Consider the following 17,512-nt stretch of genomic DNA (forward strand, 5'->3'; position numbering starts at 1 on the left):
GATGGGGGGAAATGTTTGTCTCAGCGAGATTTCTTATCTGGATGTATTTCTTCAAGCCCCACTTTCACTTTCTAGTTTCCCCGCGGCAAGTGGCGTACTGCTAAAGGGGATGGAGGTATTCCATGTCCCTGGATGACGAAACAGTGTGCGCCCATGCCCCCCCTTCCCACCGGCCACCCTGCAAGCCGGCTTCTGCCCTCCCCAGGAACTGGCCCCAGGAGCGGTACCCATCCAAGCTGCACCCCCTGAGCCCAGCCCTCCCCCGGCCTCCCTACTGGCTCCTGTAAATGGGGAGCGGCTGCCTATCTGAGTAGCCCACTCTTGACTTTGAGGGACCAGCTCGATTCAGTAGCCGGCAGCTTCGTATCTCCGTGCGTGTGCGAGAGAGACGCCTGATCAAGGACGAGGCACGAGCAGTGTATTTTTTTTTCCAAAAAAGTGCAATGTATTAGTATAAACAACAAGATATATTTTTGGTCTCCGTCGATCAAATGGCCGTTACAAAATTGAATTTCTGTAAACCACCTGGAATGTCATCGAAAAAGAGGACTGAGCAAGTTGAGAAGAGTTAAAGCAAAAACAGTCACTGCCCCCGCGGGCCTCCTTTCAGCCCCGCGGGGGTCTGCTACTGCTGCTGCAAGCCAGGGCACGAGAGAAAGCGCGAAGCTGGGTGAGTCCAGTTGGCTTTCCTGAAGGGCTGTGCAGCGCACACAGCCAGGACCTTTCCTGCCCAACAAAACCACTCCCAAGTACCAGGCTCGCCTGCCAGCAAAGGGGGCAGAGGGGCTTTCCCAGGGCTCACGTGTGCAGCCGTCTGGCGGCTCCTGCGGGTGATCCACGTGTAACCTACATGGAGGCCGCCCTTCCTGTCCACCCACAGGCCCTCTCCCGCCCCCCACTGCCGGCTCAGCCAGAAGAGGCAGCGTCGTGCCGAGAGGTCCTCGTCGAGCTCGGCAGCCCCAGAGACCCTCCGAGAATAGCTGCGGACGTCGCCGGAGTTTGCCGAAGCGCTCTCCCCTCAGGGGGTCAGGGAAGACCGCCAGTGCCTTGTGACCGAAGCGGAGGGAAAGCGGTTTGCCGTGGCTGGGAGCTGCAAAACGCTCGACGAGCCCATCGAATCTCCGGCGGCTGGACGAAGGCACTGGAAAGGGGGGGAAAGGACAACAGAATCCAAAGTGAGGGTGTGCCGAGACGGATCCGCAAAGGATGTCCGGGGACGAGGGGGACAAGAAAGAGGCTGGGTACCTCAGTGCTGAGCGGCGTGCTCCTCCTGACCGCCCCGCACCTCCAGCAGGCACTCAGCACTGGCCGAGGTCTCCGAGTCGAGGTTCTCCTCATCAGAGCCTCGCTGGTCGAGTTCCGGCAGCCGGTACGTTATGTCTTCCCTGGCCAGGAAAAAGATGGTTACAACCTCCCAAATTGGCAGTACGTATCCCTGCAGCGGCTCAGAAGAGAGGCCTGCCCCTCTGCCCCTGCCTTACCAGATAGCAGGAAAGGGACCGTGACCGTGGCTGAGACACAGCAGTGCAGGGTTGCATAAGCATAAGCATTTTTATTGTCATTGTGCACGCACAACGAAATTTACAGCAGCATTCCTCGATGCACACAATTTCAGACTCATACCCCATCCTCACTTTCCCCTTCCTCCACCCATCCCTACACAGCCCCAAACACATCAACACGAAGCCGCGGAGATCTGCATCGCCACAGCTCTAGAGTAGAAGCTGTCTCTGAGCCTCTTTGTCCTAGTTTTGGTAGACCTGTATCGTCTGCCGGATGGTAACAGTTCAAAAAGAGAGCGTGCTGGATGAGACGGGTCTCTCAGAATATTTTGGGCTTTCTTTAGGCTTCGGGAATGATAGAGTTCTTCCAAGGAGGGGAGAGGGCAGCCGATAATCCTCTGTGCAGTAGTGATCACCCTTTCGCGCCTTCCTATCTGCCACCGTGCAACTGGAGAACCATACACAGATGCAGTAGGTTAAGACACTCTCTATAGCACAGCGGTAAAAGGACACCAGGAGTTTTCCATTCAGTTGTTTCCTTAAAAGTCTCAGATAGTACAGTCTTTGTTGGGTGCATGGAAACAATCGTATGTATGAATCAATGCAGAAGCCCGAAGGAAATACTACTAGGTTTAATACTGTGATTAGGATGTCAAACATCAAGCGGGGAGCAGCAGTGGCGTAGTGGTTAAGAGCAGGTGTACTCTAATCTGCAGGAACCGGGTGTGATTCCCCGCTCTGCCGCTTGAGCTGTGCAGGCTTATCTGGGGAATTCAGATTAGCCTGTGCACTCCCACACACGCCAGCTGGGTGACCTTGGGCTAGTCACAGCTTCTCAGAGCTCTCTCAGCCCCACCTACCTCACAGGATGTTTGTTGTGAGGGGGAAGGGGAAAGGAGTTTGTAGGCCCCTTTGAGTCTCCTTACAGGAGAGAAAGGGGGATATGGCGATATAAAAGTCTAAAGAATAAATAAATAAAATAAATAAATATAAATCCAACTCTTCTTCTTCTATAACCATCAAAGTGTCACAACAAACACATAAACCACGTATGTGTGTGTATGTATATTTATTTATTTATTTATTCATTCAATTTTTATACCGCCCGATCCCCGAGGGGCTCCGTGTATGTGGTATGTCACAGAATAAACTGACAACCGTAATGGTATGCTAGGTCCCAAGTCCATAAATGACTACAGCAGGGGTCTGTAATCTGCGGCTCTCCAGATGTTCATGAACTACAATTCCCATCAGCCCCTGTCAGCCTGGCCAATTGGTCTACAGCAGGGGTAGGGAACCTGCGGCTCTCCAGATGTTCAGGAACTACAATTCCCATCAGCCCCTACCAGCATGGCCAATTGGCCATGCTGGTAGGGAACCCCCCCCCCCCCCCACCCCCCCCCCCCCCCACCCCCCCCCCCCCCCACCCCCCCCCCCCCCCACCCCCCCCCCCCCCCACCCCCCCCCCCCCCCACCCCCCCCCCCCCCCACCCCCCCCCCCCCCCACCCCCCCCCCCCCCCACCCCCCCCCCCCCCCACCCCCCCCCCCCCCCACCCCCCCCCCCCCCCACCCCCCCCCCCCCCCACCCCCCCCCCCCCCCACCCCCCCCCCCCCCCACCCCCCCCCCCCCCCACCCCCCCCCCCCCCCACCCCCCCCCCCCCCCACCCCCCCCCCCCCCCACCCCCCCCCCCCCCCACCCCCCCCCCCCCCCACCCCCCCCCCCCCCCACCCCCCCCCCCCCCCACCCCCCCCCCCCCCCACCCCCCCCCCCCCCCACCCCCCCCCCCCCCCACCCCCCCCCCCCCCCACCCCCCCCCCCCCCCACCCCCCCCCCCCCCCACCCCCCCCCCCCCCCACCCCCCCCCCCCCCCACCCCCCCCCCCCCCCACCCCCCCCCCCCCCCACCCCCCCCCCCCCCCACCCCCCCCCCCCCCCACCCCCCCCCCCCCCCACCCCCCCCCCCCCCCACCCCCCCCCCCCCCCACCCCCCCCCCCCCCCACCCCCCCCCCCCCCCACCCCCCCCCCCCCCCACCCCCCCCCCCCCCCACCCCCCCCCCCCCCCACCCCCCCCCCCCCCCACCCCCCCCCCCCCCCACCCCCCCCCCCCCCCACCCCCCCCCCCCCCCACCCCCCCCCCCCCCCACCCCCCCCCCCCCCCACCCCCCCCCCCCCCCACCCCCCCCCCCCCCCACCCCCCCCCCCCCCCACCCCCCCCCCCCCCCACCCCCCCCCCCCCCCACCCCCCCCCCCCCCCACCCCCCCCCCCCCCCACCCCCCCCCCCCCCCACCCCCCCCCCCCCCCACCCCCCCCCCCCCCCACCCCCCCCCCCCCCCACCCCCCCCCCCCCCCACCCCCCCCCCCCCCCACCCCCCCCCCCCCCCACCCCCCCCCCCCCCCACCCCCCCCCCCCCCCACCCCCCCCCCCCCCCACCCCCCCCCCCCCCCACCCCCCCCCCCCCCCACCCCCCCCCCCCCCCACCCCCCCCCCCCCCCACCCCCCCCCCCCCCCACCCCCCCCCCCCCCCACCCCCCCCCCCCCCCACCCCCCCCCCCCCCCACCCCCCCCCCCCCCCACCCCCCCCCCCCCCCACCCCCCCCCCCCCCCACCCCCCCCCCCCCCCACCCCCCCCCCCCCCCACCCCCCCCCCCCCCCACCCCCCCCCCCCCCCACCCCCCCCCCCCCCCACCCCCCCCCCCCCCCACCCCCCCCCCCCCCCACCCCCCCCCCCCCCCACCCCCCCCCCCCCCCACCCCCCCCCCCCCCCACCCCCCCCCCCCCCCACCCCCCCCCCCCCCCACCCCCCCCCCCCCCCACCCCCCCCCCCCCCCACCCCCCCCCCCCCCCACCCCCCCCCCCCCCCACCCCCCCCCCCCCCCACCCCCCCCCCCCCCCACCCCCCCCCCCCCCCACCCCCCCCCCCCCCCACCCCCCCCCCCCCCCACCCCCCCCCCCCCCCACCCCCCCCCCCCCCCACCCCCCCCCCCCCCCACCCCCCCCCCCCCCCACCCCCCCCCCCCCCCACCCCCCCCCCCCCCCACCCCCCCCCCCCCCCACCCCCCCCCCCCCCCACCCCCCCCCCCCCCCACCCCCCCCCCCCCCCACCCCCCCCCCCCCCCACCCCCCCCCCCCCCCACCCCCCCCCCCCCCCACCCCCCCCCCCCCCCACCCCCCCCCCCCCCCACCCCCCCCCCCCCCCACCCCCCCCCCCCCCCACCCCCCCCCCCCCCCACCCCCCCCCCCCCCCACCCCCCCCCCCCCCCACCCCCCCCCCCCCCCACCCCCCCCCCCCCCCACCCCCCCCCCCCCCCACCCCCCCCCCCCCCCACCCCCCCCCCCCCCCACCCCCCCCCCCCCCCACCCCCCCCCCCCCCCACCCCCCCCCCCCCCCACCCCCCCCCCCCCCCACCCCCCCCCCCCCCCACCCCCCCCCCCCCCCACCCCCCCCCCCCCCCACCCCCCCCCCCCCCCACCCCCCCCCCCCCCCACCCCCCCCCCCCCCCACCCCCCCCCCCCCCCACCCCCCCCCCCCCCCACCCCCCCCCCCCCCCACCCCCCCCCCCCCCCACCCCCCCCCCCCCCCACCCCCCCCCCCCCCCACCCCCCCCCCCCCCCACCCCCCCCCCCCCCCACCCCCCCCCCCCCCCACCCCCCCCCCCCCCCACCCCCCCCCCCCCCCACCCCCCCCCCCCCCCACCCCCCCCCCCCCCCACCCCCCCCCCCCCCCACCCCCCCCCCCCCCCACCCCCCCCCCCCCCCACCCCCCCCCCCCCCCACCCCCCCCCCCCCCCACCCCCCCCCCCCCCCACCCCCCCCCCCCCCCACCCCCCCCCCCCCCCACCCCCCCCCCCCCCCACCCCCCCCCCCCCCCACCCCCCCCCCCCCCCACCCCCCCCCCCCCCCACCCCCCCCCCCCCCCACCCCCCCCCCCCCCCACCCCCCCCCCCCCCCACCCCCCCCCCCCCCCACCCCCCCCCCCCCCCACCCCCCCCCCCCCCCACCCCCCCCCCCCCCCACCCCCCCCCCCCCCCACCCCCCCCCCCCCCCACCCCCCCCCCCCCCCACCCCCCCCCCCCCCCACCCCCCCCCCCCCCCACCCCCCCCCCCCCCCACCCCCCCCCCCCCCCACCCCCCCCCCCCCCCACCCCCCCCCCCCCCCACCCCCCCCCCCCCCCACCCCCCCCCCCCCCCACCCCCCCCCCCCCCCACCCCCCCCCCCCCCCACCCCCCCCCCCCCCCACCCCCCCCCCCCCCCACCCCCCCCCCCCCCCACCCCCCCCCCCCCCCACCCCCCCCCCCCCCCACCCCCCCCCCCCCCCACCCCCCCCCCCCCCCACCCCCCCCCCCCCCCACCCCCCCCCCCCCCCACCCCCCCCCCCCCCCACCCCCCCCCCCCCCCACCCCCCCCCCCCCCCACCCCCCCCCCCCCCCACCCCCCCCCCCCCCCACCCCCCCCCCCCCCCACCCCCCCCCCCCCCCACCCCCCCCCCCCCCCACCCCCCCCCCCCCCCACCCCCCCCCCCCCCCACCCCCCCCCCCCCCCACCCCCCCCCCCCCCCACCCCCCCCCCCCCCCACCCCCCCCCCCCCCCACCCCCCCCCCCCCCCACCCCCCCCCCCCCCCACCCCCCCCCCCCCCCACCCCCCCCCCCCCCCACCCCCCCCCCCCCCCACCCCCCCCCCCCCCCACCCCCCCCCCCCCCCACCCCCCCCCCCCCCCACCCCCCCCCCCCCCCACCCCCCCCCCCCCCCACCCCCCCCCCCCCCCACCCCCCCCCCCCCCCACCCCCCCCCCCCCCCACCCCCCCCCCCCCCCACCCCCCCCCCCCCCCACCCCCCCCCCCCCCCACCCCCCCCCCCCCCCACCCCCCCCCCCCCCCACCCCCCCCCCCCCCCACCCCCCCCCCCCCCCACCCCCCCCCCCCCCCACCCCCCCCCCCCCCCACCCCCCCCCCCCCCCACCCCCCCCCCCCCCCACCCCCCCCCCCCCCCACCCCCCCCCCCCCCCACCCCCCCCCCCCCCCACCCCCCCCCCCCCCCACCCCCCCCCCCCCCCACCCCCCCCCCCCCCCACCCCCCCCCCCCCCCACCCCCCCCCCCCCCCACCCCCCCCCCCCCCCACCCCCCCCCCCCCCCACCCCCCCCCCCCCCCACCCCCCCCCCCCCCCACCCCCCCCCCCCCCCACCCCCCCCCCCCCCCACCCCCCCCCCCCCCCACCCCCCCCCCCCCCCACCCCCCCCCCCCCCCACCCCCCCCCCCCCCCACCCCCCCCCCCCCCCACCCCCCCCCCCCCCCACCCCCCCCCCCCCCCACCCCCCCCCCCCCCCACCCCCCCCCCCCCCCACCCCCCCCCCCCCCCACCCCCCCCCCCCCCCACCCCCCCCCCCCCCCACCCCCCCCCCCCCCCACCCCCCCCCCCCCCCACCCCCCCCCCCCCCCACCCCCCCCCCCCCCCACCCCCCCCCCCCCCCACCCCCCCCCCCCCCCACCCCCCCCCCCCCCCACCCCCCCCCCCCCCCACCCCCCCCCCCCCCCACCCCCCCCCCCCCCCACCCCCCCCCCCCCCCACCCCCCCCCCCCCCCACCCCCCCCCCCCCCCACCCCCCCCCCCCCCCACCCCCCCCCCCCCCCACCCCCCCCCCCCCCCACCCCCCCCCCCCCCCACCCCCCCCCCCCCCCACCCCCCCCCCCCCCCACCCCCCCCCCCCCCCACCCCCCCCCCCCCCCACCCCCCCCCCCCCCCACCCCCCCCCCCCCCCACCCCCCCCCCCCCCCACCCCCCCCCCCCCCCACCCCCCCCCCCCCCCACCCCCCCCCCCCCCCACCCCCCCCCCCCCCCACCCCCCCCCCCCCCCACCCCCCCCCCCCCCCACCCCCCCCCCCCCCCACCCCCCCCCCCCCCCACCCCCCCCCCCCCCCACCCCCCCCCCCCCCCACCCCCCCCCCCCCCCACCCCCCCCCCCCCCCACCCCCCCCCCCCCCCACCCCCCCCCCCCCCCACCCCCCCCCCCCCCCACCCCCCCCCCCCCCCACCCCCCCCCCCCCCCACCCCCCCCCCCCCCCACCCCCCCCCCCCCCCACCCCCCCCCCCCCCCACCCCCCCCCCCCCCCACCCCCCCCCCCCCCCACCCCCCCCCCCCCCCACCCCCCCCCCCCCCCACCCCCCCCCCCCCCCACCCCCCCCCCCCCCCACCCCCCCCCCCCCCCACCCCCCCCCCCCCCCACCCCCCCCCCCCCCCACCCCCCCCCCCCCCCACCCCCCCCCCCCCCCACCCCCCCCCCCCCCCACCCCCCCCCCCCCCCACCCCCCCCCCCCCCCACCCCCCCCCCCCCCCACCCCCCCCCCCCCCCACCCCCCCCCCCCCCCACCCCCCCCCCCCCCCACCCCCCCCCCCCCCCACCCCCCCCCCCCCCCACCCCCCCCCCCCCCCACCCCCCCCCCCCCCCACCCCCCCCCCCCCCCACCCCCCCCCCCCCCCACCCCCCCCCCCCCCCACCCCCCCCCCCCCCCACCCCCCCCCCCCCCCACCCCCCCCCCCCCCCACCCCCCCCCCCCCCCACCCCCCCCCCCCCCCACCCCCCCCCCCCCCCACCCCCCCCCCCCCCCACCCCCCCCCCCCCCCACCCCCCCCCCCCCCCACCCCCCCCCCCCCCCACCCCCCCCCCCCCCCACCCCCCCCCCCCCCCACCCCCCCCCCCCCCCACCCCCCCCCCCCCCCACCCCCCCCCCCCCCCACCCCCCCCCCCCCCCACCCCCCCCCCCCCCCACCCCCCCCCCCCCCCACCCCCCCCCCCCCCCACCCCCCCCCCCCCCCACCCCCCCCCCCCCCCACCCCCCCCCCCCCCCACCCCCCCCCCCCCCCACCCCCCCCCCCCCCCACCCCCCCCCCCCCCCACCCCCCCCCCCCCCCACCCCCCCCCCCCCCCACCCCCCCCCCCCCCCACCCCCCCCCCCCCCCACCCCCCCCCCCCCCCACCCCCCCCCCCCCCCACCCCCCCCCCCCCCCACCCCCCCCCCCCCCCACCCCCCCCCCCCCCCACCCCCCCCCCCCCCCACCCCCCCCCCCCCCCACCCCCCCCCCCCCCCACCCCCCCCCCCCCCCACCCCCCCCCCCCCCCACCCCCCCCCCCCCCCACCCCCCCCCCCCCCCACCCCCCCCCCCCCCCACCCCCCCCCCCCCCCACCCCCCCCCCCCCCCACCCCCCCCCCCCCCCACCCCCCCCCCCCCCCACCCCCCCCCCCCCCCACCCCCCCCCCCCCCCACCCCCCCCCCCCCCCACCCCCCCCCCCCCCCACCCCCCCCCCCCCCCACCCCCCCCCCCCCCCACCCCCCCCCCCCCCCACCCCCCCCCCCCCCCACCCCCCCCCCCCCCCACCCCCCCCCCCCCCCACCCCCCCCCCCCCCCACCCCCCCCCCCCCCCACCCCCCCCCCCCCCCACCCCCCCCCCCCCCCACCCCCCCCCCCCCCCACCCCCCCCCCCCCCCACCCCCCCCCCCCCCCACCCCCCCCCCCCCCCACCCCCCCCCCCCCCCACCCCCCCCCCCCCCCACCCCCCCCCCCCCCCACCCCCCCCCCCCCCCACCCCCCCCCCCCCCCACCCCCCCCCCCCCCCACCCCCCCCCCCCCCCACCCCCCCCCCCCCCCACCCCCCCCCCCCCCCACCCCCCCCCCCCCCCACCCCCCCCCCCCCCCACCCCCCCCCCCCCCCACCCCCCCCCCCCCCCACCCCCCCCCCCCCCCACCCCCCCCCCCCCCCACCCCCCCCCCCCCCCACCCCCCCCCCCCCCCACCCCCCCCCCCCCCCACCCCCCCCCCCCCCCACCCCCCCCCCCCCCCACCCCCCCCCCCCCCCACCCCCCCCCCCCCCCACCCCCCCCCCCCCCCACCCCCCCCCCCCCCCACCCCCCCCCCCCCCCACCCCCCCCCCCCCCCACCCCCCCCCCCCCCCACCCCCCCCCCCCCCCACCCCCCCCCCCCCCCACCCCCCCCCCCCCCCACCCCCCCCCCCCCCCACCCCCCCCCCCCCCCACCCCCCCCCCCCCCCACCCCCCCCCCCCCCCACCCCCCCCCCCCCCCACCCCCCCCCCCCCCCACCCCCCCCCCCCCCCACCCCCCCCCCCCCCCACCCCCCCCCCCCCCCACCCCCCCCCCCCCCCACCCCCCCCCCCCCCCACCCCCCCCCCCCCCCACCCCCCCCCCCCCCCACCCCCCCCCCCCCCCACCCCCCCCCCCCCCCACCCCCCCCCCCCCCCACCCCCCCCCCCCCCCACCCCCCCCCCCCCCCACCCCCCCCCCCCCCCACCCCCCCCCCCCCCCACCCCCCCCCCCCCCCACCCCCCCCCCCCCCCACCCCCCCCCCCCCCCACCCCCCCCCCCCCCCACCCCCCCCCCCCCCCACCCCCCCCCCCCCCCACCCCCCCCCCCCCCCACCCCCCCCCCCCCCCACCCCCCCCCCCCCCCACCCCCCCCCCCCCCCACCCCCCCCCCCCCCCACCCCCCCCCCCCCCCACCCCCCCCCCCCCCCACCCCCCCCCCCCCCCACCCCCCCCCCCCCCCACCCCCCCCCCCCCCCACCCCCCCCCCCCCCCACCCCCCCCCCCCCCCACCCCCCCCCCCCCCCACCCCCCCCCCCCCCCACCCCCCCCCCCCCCCACCCCCCCCCCCCCCCACCCCCCCCCCCCCCCACCCCCCCCCCCCCCCACCCCCCCCCCCCCCCACCCCCCCCCCCCCCCACCCCCCCCCCCCCCCACCCCCCCCCCCCCCCACCCCCCCCCCCCCCCACCCCCCCCCCCCCCCACCCCCCCCCCCCCCCACCCCCCCCCCCCCCCACCCCCCCCCCCCCCCACCCCCCCCCCCCCCCACCCCCCCCCCCCCCCACCCCCCCCCCCCCCCACCCCCCCCCCCCCCCACCCCCCCCCCCCCCCACCCCCCCCCCCCCCCACCCCCCCCCCCCCCCACCCCCCCCCCCCCCCACCCCCCCCCCCCCCCACCCCCCCCCCCCCCCACCCCCCCCCCCCCCCACCCCCCCCCCCCCCCACCCCCCCCCCCCCCCACCCCCCCCCCCCCCCACCCCCCCCCCCCCCCACCCCCCCCCCCCCCCACCCCCCCCCCCCCCCACCCCCCCCCCCCCCCACCCCCCCCCCCCCCCACCCCCCCCCCCCCCCACCCCCCCCCCCCCCCACCCCCCCCCCCCCCCACCCCCCCCCCCCCCCACCCCCCCCCCCCCCCACCCCCCCCCCCCCCCACCCCCCCCCCCCCCCACCCCCCCCCCCCCCCACCCCCCCCCCCCCCCACCCCCCCCCCCCCCCACCCCCCCCCCCCCCCACCCCCCCCCCCCCCCACCCCCCCCCCCCCCCACCCCCCCCCCCCCCCACCCCCCCCCCCCCCCACCCCCCCCCCCCCCCACCCCCCCCCCCCCCCACCCCCCCCCCCCCCCACCCCCCCCCCCCCCCACCCCCCCCCCCCCCCACCCCCCCCCCCCCCCACCCCCCCCCCCCCCCACCCCCCCCCCCCCCCACCCCCCCCCCCCCCCACCCCCCCCCCCCCCCACCCCCCCCCCCCCCCACCCCCCCCCCCCCCCACCCCCCCCCCCCCCCACCCCCCCCCCCCCCCACCCCCCCCCCCCCCCACCCCCCCCCCCCCCCACCCCCCCCCCCCCCCACCCCCCCCCCCCCCCACCCCCCCCCCCCCCCACCCCCCCCCCCCCCCACCCCCCCCCCCCCCCACCCCCCCCCCCCCCCACCCCCCCCCCCCCCCACCCCCCCCCCCCCCCACCCCCCCCCCCCCCCACCCCCCCCCCCCCCCACCCCCCCCCCCCCCCACCCCCCCCCCCCCCCACCCCCCCCCCCCCCCACCCCCCCCCCCCCCCACCCCCCCCCCCCCCCACCCCCCCCCCCCCCCACCCCCCCCCCCCCCCACCCCCCCCCCCCCCCACCCCCCCCCCCCCCCACCCCCCCCCCCCCCCACCCCCCCCCCCCCCCACCCCCCCCCCCCCCCACCCCCCCCCCCCCCCACCCCCCCCCCCCCCCACCCCCCCCCCCCCCCACCCCCCCCCCCCCCCACCCCCCCCCCCCCCCACCCCCCCCCCCCCCCACCCCCCCCCCCCCCCACCCCCCCCCCCCCCCACCCCCCCCCCCCCCCACCCCCCCCCCCCCCCACCCCCCCCCCCCCCCACCCCCCCCCCCCCCCACCCCCCCCCCCCCCCACCCCCCCCCCCCCCCACCCCCCCCCCCCCCCACCCCCCCCCCCCCCCACCCCCCCCCCCCCCCACCCCCCCCCCCCCCCACCCCCCCCCCCCCCCACCCCCCCCCCCCCCCACCCCCCCCCCCCCCCACCCCCCCCCCCCCCCACCCCCCCCCCCCCCCACCCCCCCCCCCCCCCACCCCCCCCCCCCCCCACCCCCCCCCCCCCCCACCCCCCCCCCCCCCCACCCCCCCCCCCCCCCACCCCCCCCCCCCCCCACCCCCCCCCCCCCCCACCCCCCCCCCCCCCCACCCCCCCCCCCCCCCACCCCCCCCCCCCCCCACCCCCCCCCCCCCCCACCCCCCCCCCCCCCCACCCCCCCCCCCCCCCACCCCCCCCCCCCCCCACCCCCCCCCCCCCCCACCCCCCCCCCCCCCCACCCCCCCCCCCCCCCACCCCCCCCCCCCCCCACCCCCCCCCCCCCCCACCCCCCCCCCCCCCCACCCCCCCCCCCCCCCACCCCCCCCCCCCCCCACCCCCCCCCCCCCCCACCCCCCCCCCCCCCCACCCCCCCCCCCCCCCACCCCCCCCCCCCCCCACCCCCCCCCCCCCCCACCCCCCCCCCCCCCCACCCCCCCCCCCCCCCACCCCCCCCCCCCCCCACCCCCCCCCCCCCCCACCCCCCCCCCCCCCCACCCCCCCCCCCCCCCACCCCCCCCCCCCCCCACCCCCCCCCCCCCCCACCCCCCCCCCCCCCCACCCCCCCCCCCCCCCACCCCCCCCCCCCCCCACCCCCCCCCCCCCCCACCCCCCCCCCCCCCCACCCCCCCCCCCCCCCACCCCCCCCCCCCCCCACCCCCCCCCCCCCCCACCCCCCCCCCCCCCCACCCCCCCCCCCCCCCACCCCCCCCCCCCCCCACCCCCCCCCCCCCCCACCCCCCCCCCCCCCCACCCCCCCCCCCCCCCACCCCCCCCCCCCCCCACCCCCCCCCCCCCCCACCCCCCCCCCCCCCCACCCCCCCCCCCCCCCACCCCCCCCCCCCCCCACCCCCCCCCCCCCCCACCCCCCCCCCCCCCCACCCCCCCCCCCCCCCACCCCCCCCCCCCCCCACCCCCCCCCCCCCCCACCCCCCCCCCCCCCCACCCCCCCCCCCCCCCACCCCCCCCCCCCCCCACCCCCCCCCCCCCCCACCCCCCCCCCCCCCCACCCCCCCCCCCCCCCACCCCCCCCCCCCCCCACCCCCCCCCCCCCCCACCCCCCCCCCCCCCCACCCCCCCCCCCCCCCACCCCCCCCCCCCCCCACCCCCCCCCCCCCCCACCCCCCCCCCCCCCCACCCCCCCCCCCCCCCACCCCCCCCCCCCCCCACCCCCCCCCCCCCCCACCCCCCCCCCCCCCCACCCCCCCCCCCCCCCACCCCCCCCCCCCCCCACCCCCCCCCCCCCCCACCCCCCCCCCCCCCCACCCCCCCCCCCCCCCACCCCCCCCCCCCCCCACCCCCCCCCCCCCCCACCCCCCCCCCCCCCCACCCCCCCCCCCCCCCACCCCCCCCCCCCCCCACCCCCCCCCCCCCCCACCCCCCCCCCCCCCCACCCCCCCCCCCCCCCACCCCCCCCCCCCCCCACCCCCCCCCCCCCCCACCCCCCCCCCCCCCCACCCCCCCCCCCCCCCACCCCCCCCCCCCCCCACCCCCCCCCCCCCCCACCCCCCCCCCCCCCCACCCCCCCCCCCCCCCACCCCCCCCCCCCCCCACCCCCCCCCCCCCCCACCCCCCCCCCCCCCCACCCCCCCCCCCCCCCACCCCCCCCCCCCCCCACCCCCCCCCCCCCCCACCCCCCCCCCCCCCCACCCCCCCCCCCCCCCACCCCCCCCCCCCCCCACCCCCCCCCCCCCCCACCCCCCCCCCCCCCCACCCCCCCCCCCCCCCACCCCCCCCCCCCCCCACCCCCCCCCCCCCCCACCCCCCCCCCCCCCCACCCCCCCCCCCCCCCACCCCCCCCCCCCCCCACCCCCCCCCCCCCCCACCCCCCCCCCCCCCCACCCCCCCCCCCCCCCACCCCCCCCCCCCCCCACCCCCCCCCCCCCCCACCCCCCCCCCCCCCCACCCCCCCCCCCCCCCACCCCCCCCCCCCCCCACCCCCCCCCCCCCCCACCCCCCCCCCCCCCCACCCCCCCCCCCCCCCACCCCCCCCCCCCCCCACCCCCCCCCCCCCCCACCCCCCCCCCCCCCCACCCCCCCCCCCCCCCACCCCCCCCCCCCCCCACCCCCCCCCCCCCCCACCCCCCCCCCCCCCCACCCCCCCCCCCCCCCACCCCCCCCCCCCCCCACCCCCCCCCCCCCCCACCCCCCCCCCCCCCCACCCCCCCCCCCCCCCACCCCCCCCCCCCCCCACCCCCCCCCCCCCCCACCCCCCCCCCCCCCCACCCCCCCCCCCCCCCACCCCCCCCCCCCCCCACCCCCCCCCCCCCCCACCCCCCCCCCCCCCCACCCCCCCCCCCCCCCACCCCCCCCCCCCCCCACCCCCCCCCCCCCCCACCCCCCCCCCCCCCCACCCCCCCCCCCCCCCACCCCCCCCCCCCCCCACCCCCCCCCCCCCCCACCCCCCCCCCCCCCCACCCCCCCCCCCCCCCACCCCCCCCCCCCCCCACCCCCCCCCCCCCCCACCCCCCCCCCCCCCCACCCCCCCCCCCCCCCACCCCCCCCCCCCCCCACCCCCCCCCCCCCCCACCCCCCCCCCCCCCCACCCCCCCCCCCCCCCACCCCCCCCCCCCCCCACCCCCCCCCCCCCCCACCCCCCCCCCCCCCCACCCCCCCCCCCCCCCACCCCCCCCCCCCCCCACCCCCCCCCCCCCCCACCCCCCCCCCCCCCCACCCCCCCCCCCCCCCACCCCCCCCCCCCCCCACCCCCCCCCCCCCCCACCCCCCCCCCCCCCCACCCCCCCCCCCCCCCACCCCCCCCCCCCCCCACCCCCCCCCCCCCCCACCCCCCCCCCCCCCCACCCCCCCCCCCCCCCACCCCCCCCCCCCCCCACCCCCCCCCCCCCCCACCCCCCCCCCCCCCCACCCCCCCCCCCCCCCACCCCCCCCCCCCCCCACCCCCCCCCCCCCCCACCCCCCCCCCCCCCCACCCCCCCCCCCCCCCACCCCCCCCCCCCCCCACCCCCCCCCCCCCCCACCCCCCCCCCCCCCCACCCCCCCCCCCCCCCACCCCCCCCCCCCCCCACCCCCCCCCCCCCCCACCCCCCCCCCCCCCCACCCCCCCCCCCCCCCACCCCCCCCCCCCCCCACCCCCCCCCCCCCCCACCCCCCCCCCCCCCCACCCCCCCCCCCCCCCACCCCCCCCCCCCCCCACCCCCCCCCCCCCCCACCCCCCCCCCCCCCCACCCCCCCCCCCCCCCACCCCCCCCCCCCCCCACCCCCCCCCCCCCCCACCCCCCCCCCCCCCCACCCCCCCCCCCCCCCACCCCCCCCCCCCCCCACCCCCCCCCCCCCCCACCCCCCCCCCCCCCCACCCCCCCCCCCCCCCACCCCCCCCCCCCCCCACCCCCCCCCCCCCCCACCCCCCCCCCCCCCCACCCCCCCCCCCCCCCACCCCCCCCCCCCCCCACCCCCCCCCCCCCCCACCCCCCCCCCCCCCCACCCCCCCCCCCCCCCACCCCCCCCCCCCCCCACCCCCCCCCCCCCCCACCCCCCCCCCCCCCCACCCCCCCCCCCCCCCACCCCCCCCCCCCCCCACCCCCCCCCCCCCCCACCCCCCCCCCCCCCCACCCCCCCCCCCCCCCACCCCCCCCCCCCCCCACCCCCCCCCCCCCCCACCCCCCCCCCCCCCCACCCCCCCCCCCCCCCACCCCCCCCCCCCCCCACCCCCCCCCCCCCCCACCCCCCCCCCCCCCCACCCCCCCCCCCCCCCACCCCCCCCCCCCCCCACCCCCCCCCCCCCCCACCCCCCCCCCCCCCCACCCCCCCCCCCCCCCACCCCCCCCCCCCCCCACCCCCCCCCCCCCCCACCCCCCCCCCCCCCCACCCCCCCCCCCCCCCACCCCCCCCCCCCCCCACCCCCCCCCCCCCCCACCCCCCCCCCCCCCCACCCCCCCCCCCCCCCACCCCCCCCCCCCCCCACCCCCCCCCCCCCCCACCCCCCCCCCCCCCCACCCCCCCCCCCCCCCACCCCCCCCCCCCCCCACCCCCCCCCCCCCCCACCCCCCCCCCCCCCCACCCCCCCCCCCCCCCACCCCCCCCCCCCCCCACCCCCCCCCCCCCCCACCCCCCCCCCCCCCCACCCCCCCCCCCCCCCACCCCCCCCCCCCCCCACCCCCCCCCCCCCCCACCCCCCCCCCCCCCCACCCCCCCCCCCCCCCACCCCCCCCCCCCCCCACCCCCCCCCCCCCCCACCCCCCCCCCCCCCCACCCCCCCCCCCCCCCACCCCCCCCCCCCCCCACCCCCCCCCCCCCCCACCCCCCCCCCCCCCCACCCCCCCCCCCCCCCACCCCCCCCCCCCCCCACCCCCCCCCCCCCCCACCCCCCCCCCCCCCCACCCCCCCCCCCCCCCACCCCCCCCCCCCCCCACCCCCCCCCCCCCCCACCCCCCCCCCCCCCCACCCCCCCCCCCCCCCACCCCCCCCCCCCCCCACCCCCCCCCCCCCCCACCCCCCCCCCCCCCCACCCCCCCCCCCCCCCACCCCCCCCCCCCCCCACCCCCCCCCCCCCCCACCCCCCCCCCCCCCCACCCCCCCCCCCCCCCACCCCCCCCCCCCCCCACCCCCCCCCCCCCCCACCCCCCCCCCCCCCCACCCCCCCCCCCCCCCACCCCCCCCCCCCCCCACCCCCCCCCCCCCCCACCCCCCCCCCCCCCCACCCCCCCCCCCCCCCACCCCCCCCCCCCCCCACCCCCCCCCCCCCCCACCCCCCCCCCCCCCCACCCCCCCCCCCCCCCACCCCCCCCCCCCCCCACCCCCCCCCCCCCCCACCCCCCCCCCCCCCCACCCCCCCCCCCCCCCACCCCCCCCCCCCCCCACCCCCCCCCCCCCCCACCCCCCCCCCCCCCCACCCCCCCCCCCCCCCACCCCCCCCCCCCCCCACCCCCCCCCCCCCCCACCCCCCCCCCCCCCCACCCCCCCCCCCCCCCACCCCCCCCCCCCCCCACCCCCCCCCCCCCCCACCCCCCCCCCCCCCCACCCCCCCCCCCCCCCACCCCCCCCCCCCCCCACCCCCCCCCCCCCCCACCCCCCCCCCCCCCCACCCCCCCCCCCCCCCACCCCCCCCCCCCCCCACCCCCCCCCCCCCCCACCCCCCCCCCCCCCCACCCCCCCCCCCCCCCACCCCCCCCCCCCCCCACCCCCCCCCCCCCCCACCCCCCCCCCCCCCCACCCCCCCCCCCCCCCACCCCCCCCCCCCCCCACCCCCCCCCCCCCCCACCCCCCCCCCCCCCCACCCCCCCCCCCCCCCACCCCCCCCCCCCCCCACCCCCCCCCCCCCCCACCCCCCCCCCCCCCCACCCCCCCCCCCCCCCACCCCCCCCCCCCCCCACCCCCCCCCCCCCCCACCCCCCCCCCCCCCCACCCCCCCCCCCCCCCACCCCCCCCCCCCCCCACCCCCCCCCCCCCCCACCCCCCCCCCCCCCCACCCCCCCCCCCCCCCACCCCCCCCCCCCCCCACCCCCCCCCCCCCCCACCCCCCCCCCCCCCCACCCCCCCCCCCCCCCACCCCCCCCCCCCCCCACCCCCCCCCCCCCCCACCCCCCCCCCCCCCCACCCCCCCCCCCCCCCACCCCCCCCCCCCCCCACCCCCCCCCCCCCCCACCCCCCCCCCCCCCCACCCCCCCC

General features: G+C 87.1%; 1 long non-coding RNA gene across 1 annotated transcript; it reads right to left on the reverse strand.

The window, feature by feature from the left end:
- Positions 1 to 398: 398 nt before the first annotated feature.
- On the reverse strand, positions 399 to 1,597 carry LOC125433126. The gene is made up of 2 exons (XR_007244598.1): positions 1,246 to 1,597; positions 399 to 1,141 (listed from the first exon to the last, which is right to left on the reverse strand). It is a non-coding gene; the product is annotated as an uncharacterized LOC125433126 (long non-coding RNA).
- Positions 1,598 to 17,512: the final 15,915 nt, after the last annotated feature.

The sequence above is a fragment of the Sphaerodactylus townsendi genome, linkage group LG05 (assembly GCF_021028975.2).
Source record: "Sphaerodactylus townsendi isolate TG3544 linkage group LG05, MPM_Stown_v2.3, whole genome shotgun sequence".
NCBI classification, from domain to species: Eukaryota; Metazoa; Chordata; class Lepidosauria; order Squamata; family Sphaerodactylidae; genus Sphaerodactylus; species Sphaerodactylus townsendi.